Genomic DNA, 24773 nt, shown 5'->3' on the forward strand with positions numbered 1-24773 from the left:
AACTCAGGATGTCATGAGCGCCATTGCCCAATAGCAACTGCTGAGAAAGCCTTGCAGGGTACACTTTGTGATACCCAGACCTGTAGGCCGCAGGTGCAGCATAGTTTAACTTTGGAAGCCTGGCAGCGCAGCTGGGAGCCTGCTGCCAGTGCTGCAACTCCTACCGCATTGTATCTCTTGGGCCGTACAAGACCCAGCAGCGTAATGATCACCCGGATTGCCTCCCAGCGTACTTGCGGCCGCTGCTGGAGTGGTGGTCTGATGCCTTATCACTGCAACCCCGCCCCCAGGTATGTGATTTTCACAGCTTCAGAGCCTGGCAGCTTTCTGTAATGTCATTCCTTTTGTAATTCATATCTCTTCCTCTGATATCAAGGTACAAGGTCCTGTGTCTTTCAAAAAGCTACCGATTCCTTTGGGCAATGCTCCCTGATGTAATTTTGGTCACTGTGTTGATACACTATACTGCGGAGGCCTCGGAGTGAGCCCAGAAGAAGAAGGAGCCAGTGACAGGAGATCCTTTGGAGGGGGCGCTGTGCGTTTGACCTCTGCTTCTTTATACCCGGTGTAATGTAGCACCTCCTCATTCTGTTGAAGTAGGTACTGCGGGGGCAGAGTGCATGATCCTGCAGCCTAGTCTGGTGCCAGTGGATGGTCTAGAGGAACCCTTGCTCGCCTCTGAGGGGTGAGAACCGTCACTGTGGAGCAATCGCTCCTCCGCGGTTGGCTCCACCTGGCCGAAGCTGTAAGCAGAATTCTGGGCCAGTCCGTACGCATGTGTACGCCCCCAACAACAGGATCCCTCTGCAACCCCCAGAAAGGTGAGAGATTCCACAGATGTAGCAAGGGTTGCAAGCAGTAGCACCTATATATAAGGGCAGTGACCTGTCTGTGATGTTATATGGCAGGAAGGGAGAACGGCGTACTCTAATTAATAACCGGGAGACCTAGTGGGAGATAATTAGGTAATAAGGGGCCATGCACAGGCAATAAGAACATGCTGAGTTAATTCTTTCTCAGAATAAAGGATATGCATGCTTTAAAGAACCAAAGATGTGGCCTCAATGCTGTGGTGTTAGCAACATGTACGAATGGGCTCTCTCATGAGTACACAATATGCGGAGCATCATGTTTCAATAACGGAATACATTCCATGTCTTTAAAAGAACTTTTATTTATCATTGCGTAATCTGTCGCATCAAACATATTCAGGAAGGTCTGGCTTTTTAGTCAACAGTACAAAGAAAAGTTATACTACATGTCCCAGGATGCAATTTTATATTGGATAAGAAATGTCATAAAAGGCTGAAAATGAAACACATTATAAGGCTACTTTTGGAAATCAGTTCACGTGTCTTGGCACAACTTAATGTTGCTCTATAGCCATCAGCTCAGGTCTAACTCCCTGACCTTCACATGTGTGCACCCAACTCCCGAAGGTAATCGAAATCAGGAATGCAGCTTTTGTTTGTACTTTATGCTGCAGTTCATATTTGCATTTTCCAGAAACTATTCGATCCTACTGATCTGTTCACATCGCCAATCCTGCAGTTGGTTAATATCATAATTACACATTTGTTTAACTACAATCAAGTTGCATGGTCACTAACACTCTTCCATTTCTGGTGCCTTGCAGAGTTTCTTGTTGCTCAAATTGGTGTCAGGGAGACAGAGGGATAGAGGGAGGCAGTTACTGACCAGCACCGGCAGCCGTGGGTGGGGTGCCGGCAGGGAGCGCGGGAGAGGCAGCACGGCTCAAAGGATTTCGGGAATGAAGCTATGTCACTAAAGGTCCCCATATGTCAATTGGGTGAGACCTCGCAGGGAGTAAGTCCCAGAGTTTCGATAGCAAGGTCTGGCATCTCGAGGTGTCCTTGAGCCAGTGTGCGAACCTGGGCGCTGGTCTTCGACCCCAGCACATGGCCACCCTACGCCCAGCCAAGACAAGCAGCATTGCAATCAGGCGATGAGAAGCCTCCGGGCAGAATTTTACAAAGCCCAGAAGACACAATGGAGGGTCAGGCTGCACCGGCACGGAGGTAATTTCGGAGATAGTGGTGCATACTGCCTGCCAGAACTCCGACACCCTGGGGGACAGCCATGCTAGATGAGCAAAGTCTGCAGCTGGGGCAGCGCAGCGCATGCAACTATCGCTGGGTATGAGTCCTAATTTGTGAAGCTGGGCAGGAGTGCGATATAGCCTTTGTAAATACTTGAAATGAATGAGATGAAGCCGGTAGTTGGGTGACAGTTTCTTTGTCTGATTGCAGCAGTAGAGCCAGTCAGCCTGGGCGATGTCCATGCCCAAGTCCTCGCCCCACACCACGCGCACCCGATCTGTGGAGATGGAAGTGGACGACTTTGTGAAGGCGTATCATTTAGTAACTATTTTGTGAGGAATCGGGGATGTGTATATGAAATCAAGGGCAGGCATCGTGGGAGGAGGCTGGGGGAATGTAGGATGTAACTCCCGGCATATAGCGCGCAAATGATAGAACAATAGAGTGTCCAGCGGACCAGAAGCGGTGGGTAGAGAATAGAAGGTGTCTCAGAGATATAGATCTGCCAAAGTCGACAGGCCCAAGGGTGATGCATGTTTACACATGCCGGATGGCTGAAGAGGGGAAAAGGCAGGATGACACACAATTAGCATGGCATAAGCTGATAGTAACGGGAAGTTGGAGAGTCGGTGTAGTGCGGACCAGGTCAAACGCAATGTCTCAACCGTGTCCACTTCTGCACGTGGGTGACTCGCCCGGGCAAATAAGGCCGTGGCCAACGGCCAGGGGGATGCGATTTCAGTCTCCAGAGCCACGTGCGGTTGATAAGGAGAGGGATGGATCCAGAAATGCAGAAACTTGGCCTGAGTGCATAGGGGGTATAGCTTAAAATTAGGAACCCATAACCCTACCGACATAGGAAGAGTGAGAATATCATACGTGACTCTAGGTTGTTTACCGGCCCAGACGAGAGAGATGATCAAATAACGCAGTTTGCAAAAGAAATGAGCCGTGAGGAGGATAGGGATATTCAAAAAAAGGTAAAGGAATTTTGGCAGAATGACCATCTTAGCAATGGCTATGCAACCGGCAAGAGACAATGGAAGCTGACTCCAATGCGGAATTTTGGATTCCAACCAGTCCACCGCACGCCCGAAGTTAGACCTCCAAAGGTCGTCCAAGTCCCTACTCAGCCAGATGGGTGGGGCCGGAGACCCAAATAAAGGGAAAGTCTGGCGGAAATGGTCTGGTGACATCCGTAAGGGGAAACAGCACGGACTTGCTCCAATTCACCTGTATGCCAGACAATCCACCAAAGTGTATTATCTCACGTACAAGAGGGCTAAGATTGCCTTGCGGTGGCGAACATACAGAGTGATGTCATCCACATACATAGAGATTAGGTGATGGAGGACACCCCTGCCGGGTGCCACATTCAATGCAGATAGATTTCCGATATCTGCCCATTAATTTGGAGCCGAGCCGAGGAGCGAGTATAAAGAAGAGATATCTTTCATATAAACATGTTGCTACAACCGATTCGAGGTAGAAGAAAAAAGAAAAAGGGCCATTCAAGCGTGTCGAACGCCTTAGTGGCGTCTAGAAGAGCGGCAACTGCGGGGAGACTAGGGTTGATCTGGTGAAGCACCGAGAAAATGGTCCGGAGGTTGTGCGAGGTGGCCCAGCCAGGAATGAAACCAAACTGGTCATGGAGAGCAATGAGAGGCATAAGTAGTAGAAGGCGAGAGGCAATTAATTTTACGAAAATTGCATTTATTTATTTATTTCATTTTTCTGTCCTCATCTCACCAAAGACATTCACAGATTTAACAAGCCAATATATCCGCTTCTGGGTGACGCCCTACGGCTCACTGCGTCCGTCTAGGCTCCCAGGCCTTCCTCACCTATTTGAGGACTGGTGTAATCAGGACTTTTGATTTGGGGCCGCTCTGGTATGTTACTCATTCATCAGATGGCGTTGATGGAAGCCAGACACTGAGTGGACTTTCTTCCCCTGTACCTCGTTCTAAATGTGCCATTTTAAGGACGCTTTAAGCCAGTCTTCGCTCCCCGGAGGGGTAGTGGCATTCTATTTAATACAAATCTCTCTCCTAGCCAGGAGTACTACATATAGCAACAAGCCCATTTGTTCCTGGGGGAGCACGCTGGTAAAATCATTCTTACCAAAAATCACCAGGTGCAGATCTGCTACGATATTAATTTCAAAAATAGATGTTAACATGTCTCCCACATTTTTCCAAAAAAGAGTTAACTTCGGGCATTGGAAAAAGATATGTATGTCGTTGGCATTGGTAAAACTGCATCTAAGGCATCTTGGCGGCGAGTCGGGTCAAATTTTGCAATCTTGGCTGGAGTATAATATAGCCTATTGATCACAAAAAAAAGATTTTTCTTCAGGGAAGCAGGCTTTGTATATTTATACCATGTCTTAAAGTGATGATTCAAAAAATTCCTCATTATGAGGCGCGAATGGTGTTTGGTTCCAGACTAGTGTTGGAGAGGGGAGCTTTCCTTTCTCTGCTTCTTGGATTTTTGCATACCAGAGAGATATCTCCTTCTTCCTAGGTCGAGGGTCTTGCAATAACTGCTCAAGTTTCCATCTCCCAGAGATGTCACCAACTTCTGCCTCATACCATGATATTATTTGGAGATATTTAAACCTAGAAAAAAGAGGACCTATCTTAGCTTGCAGGACTTCCCAGGGAAGAATGCCCTCTGAATCTGCCAAGTCCGACCACATCACCAACCCTGAATTTTTTTAAGGTATCGCCAAACTGTCACGCAGGCAGGGCGGGGTCCCAGGTGAGTCCCAAATAGGGGCGAAGTCAGAACAATAACCTATGCCCCACATGCGCCTGGTTTTATACCAGGTAGACAAAGCAGATTTCAAGACCTTTAGGCGAACCCGTTTAAAAAACCTTGGGGCACCAAGTTTATATAAAAACCCTCCTTGCCCACTGCCACCTTCAGCCACCACCATTTCCCCCAGTACCCTGCCCCAGGCAGTTTCCTCTGGACTGGACAGCAGCATCCTAACACCTTTAAATTGGAAGGCCATCAAATACCAGTCAATGTCAGGGAGAGCCAACTTACCTTTGAGCAGCTTCCTCCTTAGCTTTTTCCAAGACATCCTTGCACTTTTCTGGCCCCAAATAAAACTACCTATCTTTCCCTGAATCCTACTTATATTTTTTAGGGGGAAGGTTAGCGGAATTGCATTAAAAATGTATGTCAATTTGAGAAGCACTGACATTTTCATAAGGTCTACCCTCCCATAGATGGTCAAAGGGAGGTTCTTCCATTTGGCAAACAGGTAATCAATATCCTTTTCAATTTTCCCCAAATTTATCAAGGGGATTTTATTTAAATCCTTGACTATTTTGATACCAAGGTATCTAAATTCATTACTGACGGGGCTGCCTCCGTATAGATTGTTCCAACACATTACTTCGGTCTTAGCCAAATTCACACGATATCCTGAGATCTTACCAAATTCCCTTAACCGATGTTCCAATTGTGGGATAGCTTGCTTTGGATCGTTTGTATAGACTATTAGGTCGTCCGCATACAATGCCAATTTACCATCGTGGCTTGAGATTTGAATGGAGTGATGGTATTGTCCAATCTGATAGTTTGAGCTAAGGGCTCAATGTAGATTTTAAACAGGAGAGGGGACAGGGGTCACCCCTGCCTTGTCCCTCTCTGGAGAGGGAAGCTTGGTGTCAAGGACCCATTCAGGAGGATTTTGCAGATGCACCAAGATAACAGTGCTTTACAGTCTGCACATACACTGGCCTGAAGCCCATACCCTCTAAAAAATCCCAAAGATACCGCCAACACACACGGTCAAAGGCCTTGGCAGCATCAATTGCCACTACTGCCAATGGGTCTGCCCCTGCCTCCGCTAGATGGATATTACCAATCAACAATTGGGTTTGTTCTTGAATTACCCTCCCCACCATGAAGCCGTTTTGATTGGGATTGATTATATTGGGGGCCAGTTTCACAAATCTCCCTGCCAATACGCCCATGAAGATCTTATAATCGGCGTTTAGCAGGGAGATTGGACGGTAGGAGTCAGCCAACAAGGGGTCTTTCCCTGGTTTCAATATTAGGACTATCGTGGCCTCACCCCAGGATCTTGGCATTACCCCATTAGAACAATAAGCTGAGTTAAATAGGGTATGCAATATCGGTAGAAGGTCATCTTCTAGCAGTTTATATATCTCATTGGGGAGGGCATCCAGACCAGCGGCTTTTTTATTTTTTGCTCCCTTTATTTGATTCCTAATCTCCTCTATTGTTATGGGAGCATCGAGAGCCTCTCTAGAGGCCTCCATGAGGATAGGAAGGGACTTATCCCTTAACCATGTCGATATCTGGCCCTGGGTGGGTTCAAGATCTTCCTTATATAACTCTGAGAAAAGTGATAACAAAGATTTTTGTATCTCTTCAGAATTACTAGCTTTGTTCCCGCTGCTGTCAATAATTAGCTCATTGATATCATTCTTTGCCCTATCGAGCCTCGCCTTCCAAGCCAGGAGGGCCCCTGCCTTTTCCCCATACTCAAAAATGTCCATATTTCTGGCATGCCATTGGGCCTTACATTTCTGGTCTAAAAAAAGGACCTGAGATTTAGTCTAGCCTCCTCCAATTTCCTATCTATCAGCTTTAGTTCCCCAATAGCCTCTATAGTTGTGTTCCTCCTTTCTTCCTCTAAGGCTGATATCTTGCTCTCCAGAGTATGTAGTTCTATGGTCTTTAATCGGTTTCTGGAACTTATTTGAGCATGTAGTAAACCTCTCAGGTTAACCTTATAGGCATCCCACACGTGATCAATTGAAGTTGATCCCAAATTGATAGAAAATAATTCTAGGGAGGATCTGCTGATGGATTGTACGATTCCTGGGTCTGACAACATTACTCTGTTCAACCTCCATCTAGGTTGTGAACAGTTCCCACCCAGTGAATATGCTAGTAAGAGGGGAGCATGGTCAGATAAGTGGGTTGGCAGGATTGAGATACTTGTAAAATTATTTAGGACTTCTTTATTGACCAATACATAGTCTATCCTTGAGGAGTGTTTATACTTTTTGCTGTAATAGGTATACCCTTGGGCATCACCCATCTTGAATCTCCACAAGTCCACCAGATTAATATTAGATATACATTTTTTTATGACCCTACGTGATTTAGGAGTTGCTGCCGTATATCTTAAATTAGATCTATCTTTTACTGGGTCTAACCTAACATTAAAATCTCCTCCTATTAACAGAGGGGGGATCACCATTATAAGACTCTCTTGTAGTTTAACTAAAAATGACGGATCGTCAGTGTTTGGCCCATAATAGGATGAGCAGGTCAACTCCAACCCCCCAAAATCTAAAAGGGCTATTACCCATCTGGCTGATTGGTCAGTTTGAACTGACTTGATCCTACAAGGAACAACCTTCTTAACCACTATTGCTACCCAGCGACTACTCAATAATTGTTGCGAGGCACAGAAACATTGTACCCAGGGAATCTTAGAAAAGACCGACTGAAACTCAGTTGGATATAGGTGGGTCTCCTACAATAGGCATATTTGTGCTGACGAGAGCTCTAAATACTTTAAAATCAGCCTCTGTCTACGTAGGCACCTCAAACCATTCAGATTCCAAGAAATGCAAAGGATCTTACGACCACCTTTCATATTACCTGTCATGACCGTAGAGGTCTTCCATTAAATAATGAAGTGCTTCCTTATTGAACATGTGAGATGAGGCATTTTCTATTTTTTTTTTACTATCCGTACTCTGCTCCCCACCCTGTGCTCCCCCCCTCCATCCCCCTTCCCTCCCCTCGGTGCCCCCTGAAACTCCCATACCTCCCTTTACCCTGAGGAACCCTCCCTTCCTATAGGCGACGCCAATTCGGACATTGCTCCCTCAGACTACATTCTCTTACTAAAAACTAAATATGTATCCTGGGCCATAAAAACCAAGCTCCCAGACAAAGCTACAGTAGCACACCCTTACTTCCCATCCTGTTTTTTGTGTTGGATCTTGGCAATAAGCGTGTCAACTTCTTCTGTGGATCGTAACATGTGCATGTGGTTATTCCACATTACTCGTATGGTGGCAGGAAACCTTAGCTGGGCTTTTGCCCCAAGACTGTTAAGCTCGTCCAGTCTTTTCCCCAACTACCACTGTCTCGTGGCCGTTATGTGCGAGATATCAGATCTGATGGAGAACGAGAATGGGGGTTGGACCAAGAGTGGGGAGGGGATAATCCCTTCCTTTAATGCAGCAGACAAGATGAGCTCCTTGACAGCGAAAAATGTATTGTCAGTATTAATAAGAGAGAGGGGCGATAGGAGTCGCGACAGTCAGCTGGCTTGTGTAACAGCGTTATCATGGCCTCACGTAGGGACTGAGGAAAGCGTCCATTATCAAAAGAATCATTGTACATAGATGGCAAATGTGGTTCTAAAAGCGAAGCATACGTTTTATAAAAAGAAGCTGGAAGACCATCCAGACCAGGAGCCTTGTCGCCAGGCAAGCTATTTATGGCAGCAAGTATCTCCTCCTTAGTGATGGGTTCATTTAAGAATTTCCGATGATAATCCTCCAGCCATACCAGCGCGATAGTCTCAAAATATTGTTTGAAGGCCTCGCGCAAGTTGGGGGGCCAGCAGTATAGAGCTGCGAGTAAAGATCCTTGAAATGGGCCTTAATTTCTTCAGGTGAGGTAGTTCTAGTGGGGTCCCCATCGCTAAGAACCGTAATATATGACACAGCACGGGAAGGGCGTAAGAGGTTGGCTAAGGTCTCTCCAGGCCGATCACCCTCCCCGAAGCGACGGGCTCAGGCCTCTCTGCCCAGGAAGGAAAGCTCTCTATCAGCCTCTTCCGTAAATTCAGTGTGTTTTTGTCTTAGAAGTGTGAGGGTCTCGAGCCTGGGGTGTGCAGCCTGAGCGGCATCCAGAGTCCTAATTTCAGTTTCCAACTTTGCCAGAGTGGTACGGATAGAACGGAGGACACCCGCTTGTTTAGAAATACACTCGCCCCGTATTACTGTTTTGAAGCCTTCCCAAAGTACGGAAGGAGAGTCTACCGAACCCACATTTAGATCGAAATAATTAGTGATGGCTGTTTGGATCTCATCGCAGAAGACTGTGTCGCGGAGCGCATTCGGAGGGAGTCGCCATGTGAATGCTCGCTGTGCGGAGTGAGGGATACGAAGACCGATTTGAACTGGTGCATGATCCAAGAAGGTACGCGCCATATGAGTGGCAGAGGTAAGCCAGGTAAGGACATCCGGGGTGGCGAGCCAAAAATAAATGCATGACCAGCAGCCCCGAACCCCCGAGACGCAAGTTCCCTCGCGGGCGTCGGGCCACATATGACGCCAGGCATCATAAAGCGAGTTGTCAGTAAGTATGGACTGAAGTAAAGTGGTAGCACACAGATGGATGAATGGGGACCACTGAAAGAGTAACATTAAAATCCCCCCCCCCAGAGTATCGCCGCTGGGCCAAAGGAAGAGATAAGAAGAAATAAGATGCCAAATGTGAGTAAAGAAAACGGGAACGTCTGAGTTAGGGCTGTACACAGCAGCGATCGTCATGGGTTGAGTCAACAAGGAGACAGGCAGAATTACGTGTCTACCATCAGGGTCCGTAATTGCCCGAGTAGTTTGCTCGGGGAGACCCCTGAGTACCAAAATGGAGACTATCCTTGCGTAAGAGGAATAAAATAATTCTCCCCAGTAACGCGACTGGAGCCTGGAGGCAGACTCAGGCAAGAGGTGCGTCTCCTGTAGGAAACATATGTCTACCCTGTGTCGCTGCAAGTGAGAGTGAATGAGCCTGGCTTTTTGGTGATCGTTCAGACCGTGGACATTCCAGTTCCAAAAAATGGTGTCAGCCATGTCATACTATATCTGAATGAAAAGCGGCGCAGTGCAAGTAGGACAGACATCAGACAGAACTAAACAGTGTGCAGCTGCGCGGGACCACCCACCGACAAGGGAGCAAGGCAGGCGCCCACAGCAAGCGGCAAGGCAAATCGAAGCAGGTTGCTTGGACAGGCTAGGAGTTGGAGGAAGCCCCCAATGCACTAAGACCCGGAGGGAAAAATAAAAAGATAGGGGAAAGGGAAGAGCAGTACCATTCGGACAAGGGGGAATGTCGTGCACGACCTTGCTGCAGAAGGGAACAATAAACACAGTACAGGGAAGCAATCCGACCACACAGAACTAATAAAAATTAAATGAAAGGTAACGTTCAAACCTCCCCCCCACCCAGCTAACCCTCCGATGATAGAAACTCAAAAAACAATCTCAGATGCTTTTCAAATATCTCAATCACCACACAGCAATCCCACCCCAACAGACCAAACAGCAGCATCACGAGGACCCCAAGCCCCAAACCCACTCCGCCCCCAAATCAGACCCCAGAAGACCCACCACCCCCACACCCACTCCAACCCCCCAATCAGGCTAAGATACCACCCCTTCCCATCCCAGGAGTCCACAACTTGGAAGAGGGGAAACTATAAGGAGAAAGGGAATTATCCCGTGAGGGCATGGCAGAGCTAGGCGTACACACCTCCAGTTAAGCAGGGTGGTCAAGCTACCAGAGCATCAGACAACAATCAGTGATTAGTAAACCTAGAAAGTACAACCAGTCAGTCATTGTCGCTAAGGCGATCATCCCCAATGGGCTGGGAGCTGGATGGAGAAGGGCATGTTGATTTGTTGAGTTTCTTTGCAAAGGCAAGGGCATCTCTGGGATCCGGGAAAATAAGCGTTTTTGCGCCCTGTCGAACTCTCAACTTTGCTGGGTATGCCAATGAGTAGGAGACATCGTGTTTTTGCAAAATCCGCTTTGCAGGAAGGAATTCACGTCTGGCAGCCTGAACAGTGAGAGTGTAGTCTGGAAAGAAAGAGAGCATATTGCCTTGATGATTTATTTTGCCCATGTCCCGCGCCGCCCGGAGAATGGCATCACGGTCTCGTAAATTTTGTATTTTTGCTATGATAGGGCGAGGAGGTAGTCCGAGACCGGGGCATGGACCAAGGGAGCGGTGTGCGCGTTCAACAATAAAAACTGAGGAGAGCACATCACTGAAGAGTTCCTTGACCAGTTGCTCCACTTAGTCCTCCATACGGGCTATGTTGGTGGACTCTGGAAAGCCAGTTATGCGGAGGTTACTCCGACGGGAGCACGCCTCCAAGTCCTCATTTTTCTCCCGGATAAGAGCAAGAATTTGGTCCATCTGTAGCAGCTTTAGATGATCCTGCGTAGCAGTATCCTCAGCGTCCGAAACCCTGGATTCAACGTGGAGGAGACGATTGTCGTGGGAGTCAACACGGGCCTTCACAGAGTCCAGCCGGGCAGAAAGCTGGTCCCATTGAGTCGCTATTCCTGTGAACGTTGATTTGACATCCAACATGATAGCTTTTAGGTCATCATCGCGGGAGGGGGGCGAGTCCATAGTTGCTGCTAGGGCCCCACTGTCCAAGCCAGCGCCGTCCTGGCGGGTCGACCTGCGATTTTCAAATGTAATTTTGGGCTGTTTGGGGTCGGACTTCCCCATGGCGGAGGAGTCTCACAGCAGGCGCCACCAAGAGATGAGGGAGCAACCGAGCGCCCAAGATGAGCAGAGTTGGCGCCAGGAGGAACCGCTAACCCACCTCCGAGTACCCACAGTGACTGGAACAGAGGGCACCTGGACTGAGGAGAATGGCCTGCAGGGTGGACCTCAGGGTGGCAGCCCGGCTGGGAAGGGCTCCACCGTCGGGACTCTCCAGCGAACAAAAACCTGGGAGAAAGACAAATGGGCTGGCAGTGAGCAGATTGAAGATTTGAAGGTTCCACAGGTCCCCAAGAAGGAAGCACAGTCACCCAGCTTGACGGGGGCCCAGAGATCAAGACGTGCGCCACACTGCGCCCAGGCACTACAGATGAAGCCTCTGCCGAGATGGGCCCAAGAGAAAGGAGGCTACCGCAATGCCAGGAGTTCAAATGCGGCACTTCAGCAGGGGTGTGATGGTCCAGTCTCAAGAGGCACCAGAAAGCAACTCCGCAGCGGTACTGTTTGCGATACAAGACCCAGCTAAAAGGCATGCCCCCAGCAGCAGCTTAGGCGCGGGGCCCGGCACGGCCAACGGCGGGAGCAGCAACAATCGCCCGGGGCCGAGGCCTAGGGGAGCGGGCACATCCCGCCTCCAATATCAGCAGCAGCAGACGTGACGGAGTGAGCAGGCCCAGCCACAGGATGCACCCGGCCCACACAGATCCCAGCGTGCAGCGTCAGGGTATAGGTTGGGCGCGGGGAGACAGAATAGGCCTCTGTGAGGCTAGACCCCTAATGTCATGTGTGGTGGGGGCGGCGGAGTCATAATCCGCCGGGAGAGGCCGCAGAGGTGAGCGGGACCAGAGATCCCCGCACAGCACCGCAGCAGTGGGGCGAGGAGCACACACAACCCGGGGCAAACGCGATGGAGAGGCACGGGGGCACACCGCTCGCATTACCAGGCCTGGGCACTGAGAGCGAGCAGGGGTTGCGCCAAGCAGGAGCGAGGGTGGAATATGGCGCCAGAGCACCCTAGGCCCGGCCCAGGCAGTTCAGCACGTGCGCCCCCAGCCACGCCACAGAGAGCCCCGGTGGCGGCAACACTCCCCGGATGGCAGCGAAAAACCACCAAAGACCCTCCGGCTGCGCGGAGCCCCAGGCAGCCCCGCTGGCGGCAGAAGCATAGTGGTCGGGCCCCCGCAGGCCCATGAGGCGTAAGCCCAGCACCTCAGACGGGTGGCAGCTCCCAGTCCGTGAACGATCTTGGGAGGAGAAAACAGCTCCAAACGATGCCGCAGGTGAGGATCTAACAGGGTGCACCAGTTGCAACTATTGAGAAGGCCTCTGTCTGCAGGATTTTAACGGATCTTGAGCTTGACATTAATAGGTCACATGGCAGCGCAGCACTGAGAGATACTTCTTGAAATGGGGGCGTGGCTTGGCCGGCTGCAAGATGGCCGCACTCTAAGTGGGCTCTGCCGGCCAAGCCACGCCCCCATTGGTGTAATTTCTGATATTTATATATGTTTCCCTCATTTTCATTGCTTGATTTTGCTTGTGAGAAAGTGTCACTCATGGTCGTTGAATGTCACTCATAATTACACTGAAATTATGAAAGTGTCACACACGCAATCTGAAACCTTGGCGGCTATGCTTGACCCAGGACACAGGCACCAGGCACCAAATGCTCTACCCTTTTGCTCGTCTGTGCTCTACCCTGACATTTATGGCCAGAGCTGTCGGCATTGGAATTGTGTAACCAGGTTCAAGTCTCAACACCTGCTCAACGTTCTAAGATTCTATGCAAATCACTTAACCTACCCATGCCAAAAGAAACGTGACCATGTTTAATGTAAATATTGTTGATATAAAGCGCTCCAGTATCTTAGGGGTTGAGTTTGCGTTATATAAAAATTGCAGAAAAATGTACAAAGAGGTCAAAACAAAGCCTCAATGTAATAAGGGGACAAACTTATACCCATTTAGTGACTGATTTTCACAAAGTGAAACCAGAAAGCCTGGATAAATAACGGGGTCCCTGCTTACATTTTGTGATCTTAGGCATAACTCTTTCAAATATGTAATTTCAGAATACCAGCTGCACAAAAGCCTACTGTGATTGATTTATTAGACCATAATGCTGCTTGATAGTGTTCTGGGACACAGACAGAGTTCAAATAAAAACTACCCTGCCTCTTATTTTACTAATGGTACTGTCACCAATTTAAGGGCGGAGAGAAATGGTTCTAAATCTATGTTGAAGGAACTATCACTTTCAAGAAGTACCTCTCAGTGCTGCGCTGCCATGTGACCTATTAATGTCAAAGCGTACAAATGTTAATTGAAATATTTTCAAGGTTCAGCTCATGCACAGGCTCTTCTTTCCATGTATTATCTTTAAGGCTTTGAGTATGTTTTTTTTATTAAAAAGCCAAATAATTTTTTTCTCCATTTTCCTGTCATGCATTCTCTCTGTTCTTTTCCAATCCTGAAATTATTCCTTGTTCCCTGTTTAATGTTTGCATTATTTACATGCTTTTTCCATTACTGTGAAACTGTCATCTCCCTTTTAATCATGTTTAACTCATATTGATTTCATTCAGGGCACAAGTCCTAAAAAAAGAAGTGGAGGGACGCTGTTACCAGAAGTGACGTCACAATAGGAAGTGACGTCACGAAAGGTGGCTTGCACCATCGGGCTCATTGCCTCCCGTCGCTCACCCCTTAGATGCGATTGCATCTGAGAAGCCAGCGCGTGTGCAGCGTGCTGTGAGCTCCGATCTCGTTCCAGAGAGGCCAAAGAGTGAAGTCCAGCTGTTTGGCAGGGGACGGTGTCCCCAGGTAAAATAAGTGGGGGGACGCCATCCACCCACGTGGTACCCCGGCTCGAGCCCTGATTTCATTCCATTTCCTTAAAGTAATATTTTCGTTTTGTTTTGCATTGGAGACATCCTGTTATTTTTGTCTTTTGTTTTACAAATAGTTAATATCTCGAGGGTGTCCGTTTAAATAGTCAGAGGTCACGGCAGAGTAAAGAAATATGTTATATATTGACACCCTTTTCGAGTGTCCCTGTAAGCGTGTAAAGCAGATAGATGCATGCATTACTGACAGCTCGGTGCGCTGCTGCTTCTGCCTTGCTAAAGCCGAGGCTGCCTCTCCTGAGGTGGCGTAACACAGGCCCCTGCAGCCCCCGCGGTGCGGGGGGCCCTCACCCTCCAGGGGGCCCCGTCAGCACCGCACTTCTGCTGGAGAGCTCTAGCTTGAGCCAGGAGTGGGCCCCGTCACTTACCCTGCAAGGGGGCCCCTTCAAGGTTCGTTACGCCTGCTTCTGGGCTCCTCCGAGGTGTCCAATAGGCAGGACATCCGGAGTCTGCTTCGAGGGAATACCACATATTACACAACACCTGTTAACACCTGTCCGGTAAATTCTAAAACACCTAGACACAGCCATTGTATGCCCAGCTTTTCATTGCTCACCTGTTCTTGCCAGTATTCATTTGCAATTCAAGTACTACGCCAGCATTAAATGTCCTGTGCAACCTCTCCTCCAACTTCAATTCAATTTTTATTATGATTCGGAACTCCCTGGAGTTCTACATAAAATGTGCAAAAGAAAAAACAACAAATCTTGCAATTATTAAAAACAAAAGAAAAATGTATTCTAAATCGAACAGTTTAGTGGTCTCATATTAATTTGTATACAGTGTAGAGAACGCAGCAGCAATAATTCAAGATAAACTACACTCCGTGTATGATAAAAATTCAGAGCTTACAAAGTACAAAAGCGTCAAGATTTCATTGTAAATGCACGAAGCCTGATAAACAGATGACATACAATGGGGGATATTTAATTATATATAGTGCAAAATACTGTTAACAAAAACGAGTAGAATCATTCTTCATGAATAATGCAGTCCCTTATATATATGGTGCAAATGTGTCAGAGTATTTCAAGAGAAATACGAGGCCTGACCAAAAGAGCCATGCATTGGAAATTATAAATGAGAATTCCATTATGATAAGGTAGTGCAATTCAGTGCAAGTAGCTTAGGTATCATAACTGCTGTAGTAAACTCAACAGTACAATTCTTTTTTAAAAAACTCAGAATTCTGCTAGTGTTTTACACATGTTTGCCCTAAGAATTAAATTCAGCCTGATTAAAGCTGGGAACACTGTGAAGGTCCTATCTAAACAATGTTTACAATGTGTTTAAAAAAGGGAGGATTTTGACGCATACTGCGTCAGAGGGTGGAGCCAAAAGACAGTTCCATGCCTGCCCTGCTGAGGTAATATTATACTTTAAGAACACTGTGTAGGAGAGTAGGGTCTGCTTTCCTATGGTCACCCCATTTTTTTGCTTTTTGCTTCACTGGTTTTCGACTTAGATGTGGCTGTGGGCCTGCTAATCAGACCCACAGCCCTGCTGTTCTCTCTCTAAATTCACACCATGTACTTTAGGTACATCACCAATTGGGAATTGGGTCACTCTTGTGAGTCCCTGTACAGTGTACCATAGGTACCCAGGGCATAGGTGCACCCAAGGCCTACCAGGGGCTGCAGCATGTATTTTGCCACCCCTGGCTGGCCATCCAAACTGACACAATCGGCTGATCACTCAGCTGGGGCAAGGTCGTGTAATCACCCCTTGCTTAGATATAGTATTCCTATATCTAACCTTATATCTAGACACATATACACCTATAAGTCACTCCTATGGCAGGCCTTAACAATCCTGAAGGCAGAGTGCTTGGTTTTATGTGAGATGAGGCTCTAGCATGAGCTGAGCCTGTCTGCAGCTTTCGGAACCATGTCCTTATAGCTGTTCTAGGATATTGCCATACCATATACTCTTAAGTGCATTATGAACCTCGCGGTTAAATGCTAACTTTGGTTTGGCTTTATCAAAACATGTTGTGTAAGGTGTCATACGCTTTGGAATACTACCCCCTCACCAGTTCTGGCAACGAGGGTAGCATTCCACCCTCCTAGAGGGAAAAGACATGTTGTTCCTACTAATCCCGATTAAAGTTAACCAGAGCCTCAGCATCACAAAATGGATGCTGCTGCCACAGACACAAGTCTGACCTCCTGCTGCTGGGACTCCTTTCAGCGAGGGAGGCTTGGACAATAGGTTTCCTGTCCTGGGAGGTGCGAGCACCACCCCAGATAGGCTATAGTGTATTGGGGCAGGGAGGGCTGAATGAAACGAGACACTGCCTGGGGCACACAAGGTGTCCCATGCATAGTCCAGTTCAAACCAGTGCTGGGGCACTCCAGCCCCAGCTCTGGCACGAAACTGGACAAAGGGAAAGGGGTGTAACCCCCCCTTCCTGGGTCCCACCCATAGGAGGGACCTAGCAGGTAATCCAGCCCCTAAATTTGGTACATAGGTAGGAGCTGAGTCCCAAGACTTTAGATTTATCCTGACTGAAACTTGAAATGAAACTCTGGACCTTTGACATTCTACTCGACATAGAAGACTAAAGAATCTCCCTTGGGGTCAAGGAGTGACCACCCTGCACAAGCAGGCACCATCAAGCGATCAACGGTTTGCTTTGTTGACGCTCCCGCCGGAGCCCGAGCACAGATCCTGACAAGACCCAGACTTCCAGACTTCCAACAGCCCGATCAACTGTCATAGCAGAGCTGAGACCCGTGGAGGCGACGAGAGACATGGGACCGGCCATCTTGGAAAGCCAGCGAATTGCTTTCCGTGCAACTTCTGAGGCACCCTCGAAGTTGTGCATTGGGGATTGAGAAGCCCCAGCCCCAAGCACCAACTGCACCGAAGATCACCCCTCCACACTCACTCCACGAGTTCTGCGTGGGGCCCTTCTGCATTTTTCTGCTCGACACGTCTGTCCAGTCACTTGCCCATTGGCTAGTGGCCTCTATGGCGACGAACCTATTGAATTACACCGCTGGTCTGGTTGCTCCAGACTGGCCCCTGTTTCCCTGAAAAGGAGAAGCCCATCAAACCTTGCTGGTCTGACCAAGAAGCCATCTTTGATTCCTGCGTGGGTTGCCTTTGCCAAGGCCTGTTGACTCCAATCCGGAAGCTGACACCGCCGACAGCAAGAGCCTTTGTGGGACAGTCCGTATCCAGCTCCTGGTCATCGTCGACACCTCCTGGTCTACGTGGCTGCAGAGTCAAGCTTCATGACATCACCTGATCGCATCCCGACATCACCTGGTTCCTTCCTGGTCACTGGCTTGTGACCCAGACTCTGTCCCCTCTCCTTTCAGGTACTCTTCATCCTCGATCCGCCCTTGGATCCAACCGGACACTTCTCTCCTGGTCGCCTGCAGCATCTTTCTCCAAGGCTCCATAGGAATCAGCGACGAAACCCGACACACCTTGACACCTATGCACCCGCTTCCTGTGGGTGAGGTAACGCGAGTATTTCGGTACTCCTGTGGGTATTGACTATCCTAGTGTCCTAGTTTCAAGTAGCTTTTTCCTAGTCCATCCGGACGTGTCCTAAAAGAACTAGTTTCCATTTCTTTCGTTCCCATTCTAACTCCATGGTAACTCGTGTGCGTGTAAAGACACTGCACGTGCATCCCGTGGGCCTTCTGCTCCCTATCCTTTGGTAGTACAGCGTAGCCCCAGCGATTCTCCAGGCCCTAGGCCTATCCTTTGTTCGTGAGGTGGTTCTTATACCACTATTTTAGTATATGGTTCGAAGTGCCCCTAGGGCATTACTGTATTTTGTGCAACTTATTGTATGTTTATTAAGTATCTTGTTATGTGCTTGTGCCTCTGACCTCATAAAGAGTTCCGAGGATTAATTTAGTAATAAATACATATATATTTTCTATATATAACCTGTGTGGTGTCCTTTAATTTGGTATTAAAGGGATTGCATATGGTAAAACAGCTGGCTGCACATGCTCTCTTGAGTTTAGCCTAAGACTGCTTTGTCCATGCTACCACCAGGATAGCTGGTCTATAAGGTTGACTTTACAACCATCACCATAAGGGTTGTTTGGACTGATACAAGGTGCCCACTAGAATAGTGGACATCACATATCAGGCCAACTTCTCACACACTGGTCTTACTAATGGCTGTCTTAATGGCTTTAAAGGGGACAGACAAATAACATGTGATTTAAGTCTTGCACCCATTTTCCGCAGTGGTCACAGAGTATTCCTTCCCTAGCTGGTCCCTCCCATGCTCCTGGTATGATTCTTAAGGTTAGCAGGTTCAGCCCTAATAACAGAGGCGCTCTACGGACTCCATGGGGAAGGTTACATAGGACGTATGGTTGAGTTTTTTTTACATGTGCTGCTCTCCACTATTGTATCATTCCTAGCGTGCTGTGCTATATCTCTTTTGTGACTAAATCTGAAGATTCGTTTTTTAATTAATTTTTAAGACCAGTTTTGGAAGAGGACATACTTCACTTTGCTCAATTCCAAACATGGCTACTGATTTTACATAGTTACTAAAAACAACACTTTTCCCCTGCAGACACGTAAACATTTCATGTTTTAACACTGCCCAATATGGAGCTCATATCACTATTTAATAGGTTATTACCCTACTTAGGCATGCTGCCATGGCCATGGCACAGATATTGGTCAAAAGAGGTCTGACTTCAAGCCAAAGGGCTGCTGGAGCAGCTGCACAATTAAGGTTGCATACTTGGCGCCAAATGTGCCCTTTCGCTTTCTTAAAAATGTCCCAAAACTGCTCATCCACTGATTCACATGCGTATCTTAGTGAAGGCAAAATTTGTATCTTATAAATTGATTAAACGTGGGCAGTGTCTGCGCCCGCAGCTTTTATATAGGCTGTCAAATGCTGAGGCCTGGGATATTGCCTTACTTTTACACTGATGAATGTGATCAGCGCTAGAGCACTCACTAGAGAAAATTCTGCCGGATAAGGATACAACTTCACTGCATCCAGCTTCTCTTTCCCCAAAAACAATGCATATTTTTCCTACCCACACATCCTTGGGACCTAAAAACAATATTTTTATGAAATAGTCATCTGCGTAGTGACCTAACTCATTAGGGCACGTCATATTGGAGTTAAGTCTATTAGGATAGCCTCCCCAGCGTAGAGGAGACAACCTAATTTCATTGTTCCTAGCTTTGGTGGCTCCCCCTTACAGTGCCCCACCCTACTAGGCAAGTATAGGGAAAAAAGGCAGAGGTGTAAATAAACACCCGTGCTTCAACCCCTTATGGGTTTCTAGTTTTCTCAACAGACACTGATTCCCATCCATTAGGACCTGAGTCCAAGTAGAGGAGTGCATTGCGATAACCAACCTAAGAAGGTGCGCAGGAATGCCTATTTCTGTCAATTTCCTCCACCGCGTCCCCCAGTCAATCCTATCGAGCGCTGTGGTGAAATCTATGAAGGCAGCATATAAGGCAATACCGTTACCCGCTGGGTACTTTTCAATTAGGGTTTGCGGAGCTGAAATATTATCTAGAGTACCACTAGGTATACGGAATCCCGCCTGCTCTGCTGGGACAAGAACGTTAATAAAAGCCCAGCCCTGAAATGGAGAAGAATACTCTTAGGAAACAGTTTTCCTGTTGCATCCAGTAGTGCAATCTGCCTAAAACTAGTCGGAGCGGTTTGAGGACCCTTTTCGTGTAGTTGTACCATCATGCTTCACTTCCAAGAGGGCAAAATGGTCCCATGTTTGTAATAAAATTCGAAGACTAAATGGAGAGAAAGACCCATGATTGGGAAATCTTGTTGAATAATGGCTATCGGGAGTTCATCTAGTCCATCGCCCCAGAGTACCTTGCTCCTTTAATGAAACACTCAATCTCCTCACAAAAAGGAGGGCTGTATACATTCCCAAAGTGAGATTCAGCGGTTAAAGTATATTTAAAACTGGACCCGCAACTAGGAACTGTTCAGTATAATTGTGAGATGTAACAAGCCCATTCATCATCCGATATTAAGATCAGTTCAGCCTTGATTCTGCTGTCACAGTTTTTGGGTATTAAAACATAATATTTGCGCAAGTCACCAAGGAGCGCTACCGCTCTAAGTTTAATCCATTTTTGATCCTCACTTTTTGATCCTCACTCCTCTATGTTCATAATCCTTCAGTCTTGTTCTTACCTGCTTTAGTCAAACAATTTCCCTTTGCCTCACTTACGCCGGATGCTTAAATTGTTCCCTTACTAGGGCGTTCAGCTCCAGATTGAATTTTTTTCCGCCCTCAAGCCTGTCACTAGATGGTTTGCATCAATAGCCCGTTTTTTACTCCCACATGATCTGAATAGGGTTAGATGTTTCCCAAACAAAAAAAAAAATGGATTTTCCTGAGAGGTATGGCGCTTTCTTTTTTACCAGTCCCACCAAGTTTGTCAAGTTTTTATTTGACCAAAAGGTATGCTCATTTGTTTTATTATACTTAATAGTATCATCTCTAGAATTCCAGGGCTTGAGCATCTTGAATTCCAAATCTATGTGCACAGAGTGAATACTGTGATACTCATAGTTGTTCTCTCTGCCTTAAATTGTGTACATGCTCCAAACAATTGATAAGATACCACCACATAATCGATTAATGACTGCCCTCGCGAGGTAAGGGAAGCTGTAGAGTCCTCTGGGAATCTTTCATTCAAGATTACAATGTCATTGATTCTCAGACAATCCAAGAATCTTAACCTTCACCTGTCTGATTTGAAATGGTCTGGCAAAGTTGTTTCATGGATGGTCCATGCATCCTCCAACTCCTGATTACCAATGGTCACTGAGGAGCAAAATGAGATTTTAGCATTAAAGTCTCCCATCATAATTATTAATGAACATCCTTCTAAAATACTAATATTTTGCACAACAATTCATTTGTTATGTTAACATATATTAGTAAAGTTATATAAGTATTCAAATGTGTCGTAACCTCTTCCATGCTTCGGATGGCCCCCAGCCATCCGATTTCACGATGGGCGTGTGCGTCGGACTGCCAGGGGCCATCCGATCTGCGCACACGTCAAATTCCGCCATGACTAAGCGGTTAAAACAATGGACAATTCATAAATTGACATGTCATTCCGGTACTGAAAGGGAAAAAAGGAATTTGGGGATGTATAGTCAAAGAATAAATCATGTAAAAAACAGACTTCTAGAAGCACAGTTCGATTCTGTAGCACATATTATTTAACAATACAACAAAGGAAAGTGCATGTCACCCTGCCGGCTTGTTAGTAAATTACAGATGCTTAACACCAACCTACTGAATGGCATTCATTTGATTCCTTCGGAAAGGCAAAGGCTGGTTCAGATTCAAAACTTTGCCCATGGGGTGAAACAAAGACAACTTCATGCATGCATTAATCAACTGATCCACCAGAAGAGGTGCTAAAATACAGCCTTGCTTTAAGTCATTATTCATTGTTAACCTGGGTGAAAGGGTACTGTTTGTTAGTTTGATTTGAAGCCAGGTATTATTGGGCCCCTTTGTAGTATTTTGTCAACAAGAAGCTTTAGGCTCATTAAGTTAGCCCCAGTTTATCGGTTTTGCCTGAATCCAGATTGGTGAAGTGGTAAATGGTTAGATTCCGTTGCCCAACTTGGAAGGCATTCTATAAATTCTTAGGAAACACAAGGAGATGATGGACGGAGCACTAAAACTTTTCATATGTTTACACCCAGTCACTATTTGATCTGGATTAAATCCATCATCGCTCTTTAGCACACTTCGCCACCCCAGTTCAGGCTCAGCCATATGCAAATCAGTCTAGACAGTGTCCCCCTTGTGTCCCTCATGGGAACAGTCAAGCCCAAACTGCCAAGCGAGGTCTTCCCTGGATGGGAAACAAGCTTCCTTGGACTGGTTTCGGGGAACACCCCTCATCAGCCAGGCTAGCTTGAATCCAGTGGCAAAGTGAGCCAACTTAGGGTGAACAAAGCAAACACAGTTCAGAACCAGCCATATGCAAATCTCTCTTGACCCTGTTCCTCATGGGAACAGTCCAGCCTGAACTTTCAAGCCAGGTCTTCCCTGGATCGGAAACAAGCATCCTCAAGGTTTCGGAGTAAATCCCCTCATCAGTCAGGCTAGCTTGAATCCAGTGGCAAAGTGAGCAAGGGCCCCACGTCTGGGCAAACCCTGCCAACTTAGGGCAAACAAAACAAACACAAGGAGATGATGGACGGAACGCTGAAACTTTTCAGACACGCACCCCCAGTCACTATTTAATCTGGGTTGCCAAAAAGATTCCTTTGGAGTCAAGCAAAACAGCTGTAAATTATTTGCCTTAACCGCAGTATGCAACTTCAACAATGCTGTTTCACACACCTTCCATTGTATTTCTTTTAATTTAGCTCTTTATTTTTTTTACTGTTTTTAATCTGCGAGTCACGATCTTGACATCGCTGAGTTTTTAAAAGAGCTTTTAAGGCTCTTCAATGGTTCGTTTTTGTGAGCCTAAGTAGTCTCCCTTTGCCACTGATGCTAGGACAGACGTTTTTGATGTGCCTGGTGGAGAGAAAGCTGAAATTTGGCTATGTTCTTGTTCCCATTCAGTGAACAAATCAGACGTAATTTCTGAAACTGTGCGATAACATTATGATCATCCAATAGATATATGAGCTGGTAATTACCACTTCACTTTATAGATCTCTAAAGCACGGTAAGCAAGAGATGGGTGAACGGGCTCCTCTGCATTATAACAGGTATGATTGCGATGTAGAGACATCCGCTGTGTGCGATGATTGCTTTGTGTGATGATTGAAGCTTTTACACAGACCAAAAGAGGAATAATGAAACAGAGTATAATCGATTATACTATTTGTCGATGCAGTAGTACATGTAGGTCTTGCCAGCAATCCCTCCAATAAATGTACAAAATGCCCCTTAAGAGAATCTTTAAAAAAAGTTATCTGTTTTTTGGATGTTTGTGGATGGTCCTGGCTTCACAAAGAGGTGGAGAAATATTAAAAAGTGGATCAGAGGAGTCGTCTTTGAACTGGATCAGTTGGATCTCTTTATAACCAGTTGTCATTAAAATCTCTTGTCATTACTACTGAAGGTGTTGGAAAGTGATTCAAAATGTTATCAAGGTCATCTAAAGTTGAATGAAGTTTTGAATGATTTTGCACCAATGTGAGGAAAAATATATATTGAATAACAAAGCACTTGATTACTTCCTAAAAGTATTGGAAGCAGAAACGTTGACTTTACCGGAATTGAATTCGTTTTTATTTTTAGGCAATTGTAAAACATTATTAGCCCACCTCTGGGATGTCCCTTTGTATTCCTTTTTGCAGGAATTTGATGGAAATGTTCCAGTGTAAACGATTGAAGGTTCCATGTCTGGTGTAAAAAAATGATTTGAAAGCTTGCATAAAAGTCCAGTAACTTATATCCTACTGTTTCTATTTGCTTTTTATAGCCGGTAATATTCCAAGAACACAGTGTGAGATCTACCTAGGCAGGGCTACCCATTGTTCTCTTTTCACTAGGTATGAAGTGATGCAGTGAGAACCTGAGACTGTTGCTGATCTCAAAATCCTTTCAGTATGATTTTTTTCCCATTTAAAGAATAATTGGAGGCTTTAGTATGGCATCCTACATGTGTATAAAAGTTCAATGGGTCCTTAAAGTACTGCATGAGTGATGTTTGTATTTTGGGTGGAGAAGCAACAATCTCAACATGTGTGGATATCTAAGTTTAACCAGGGTCGTTATCTGAATGCCTTAAGATTCGAGATCCATTTTTTGTGCACTGATCTTTTTCAGTTATACCTAGCACGAGCCAAACTCTGTTTTTTTCTTTTTTTAGTTAGATCATTGACAATGAATCGAATCCTAATAAGTTGTTATAACTTATTACGTGCAATTAATTTAAACAGTGCATTACTTTTAAGGTCTTTTACCTATTTAATATATCGTGAGACCCTTCTGATAAATAAGCCGGGGTGAAGATTACTCCGTCAGATACAGAATCAGTGGCTTGACCCTCTGCATGATTGTTTTAACTTACAAGATTGTTGCCCAGTCCTTTAGAAATAGTAGTTGCAGAACTAAAATAGGGAAAAAATATTCTCCACTTTTGCCGCACTGAAGGTAGGATGTTGTTAAATGTTGGCAAAGACACGCTAGTATGATTAGCTGTTAGAGATTTTGGGCCATATGTATCAAGCCTTTTGTGAATCGCAAAGGCCGAAATTCGCAAACGGCCTTTTTGCATGTTTTGGGATGTATG

The sequence above is a fragment of the Lissotriton helveticus genome, chromosome 6 (genome assembly GCF_964261635.1).
Source record: "Lissotriton helveticus chromosome 6, aLisHel1.1, whole genome shotgun sequence".
NCBI classification, from domain to species: domain Eukaryota; kingdom Metazoa; phylum Chordata; class Amphibia; order Caudata; family Salamandridae; genus Lissotriton; species Lissotriton helveticus.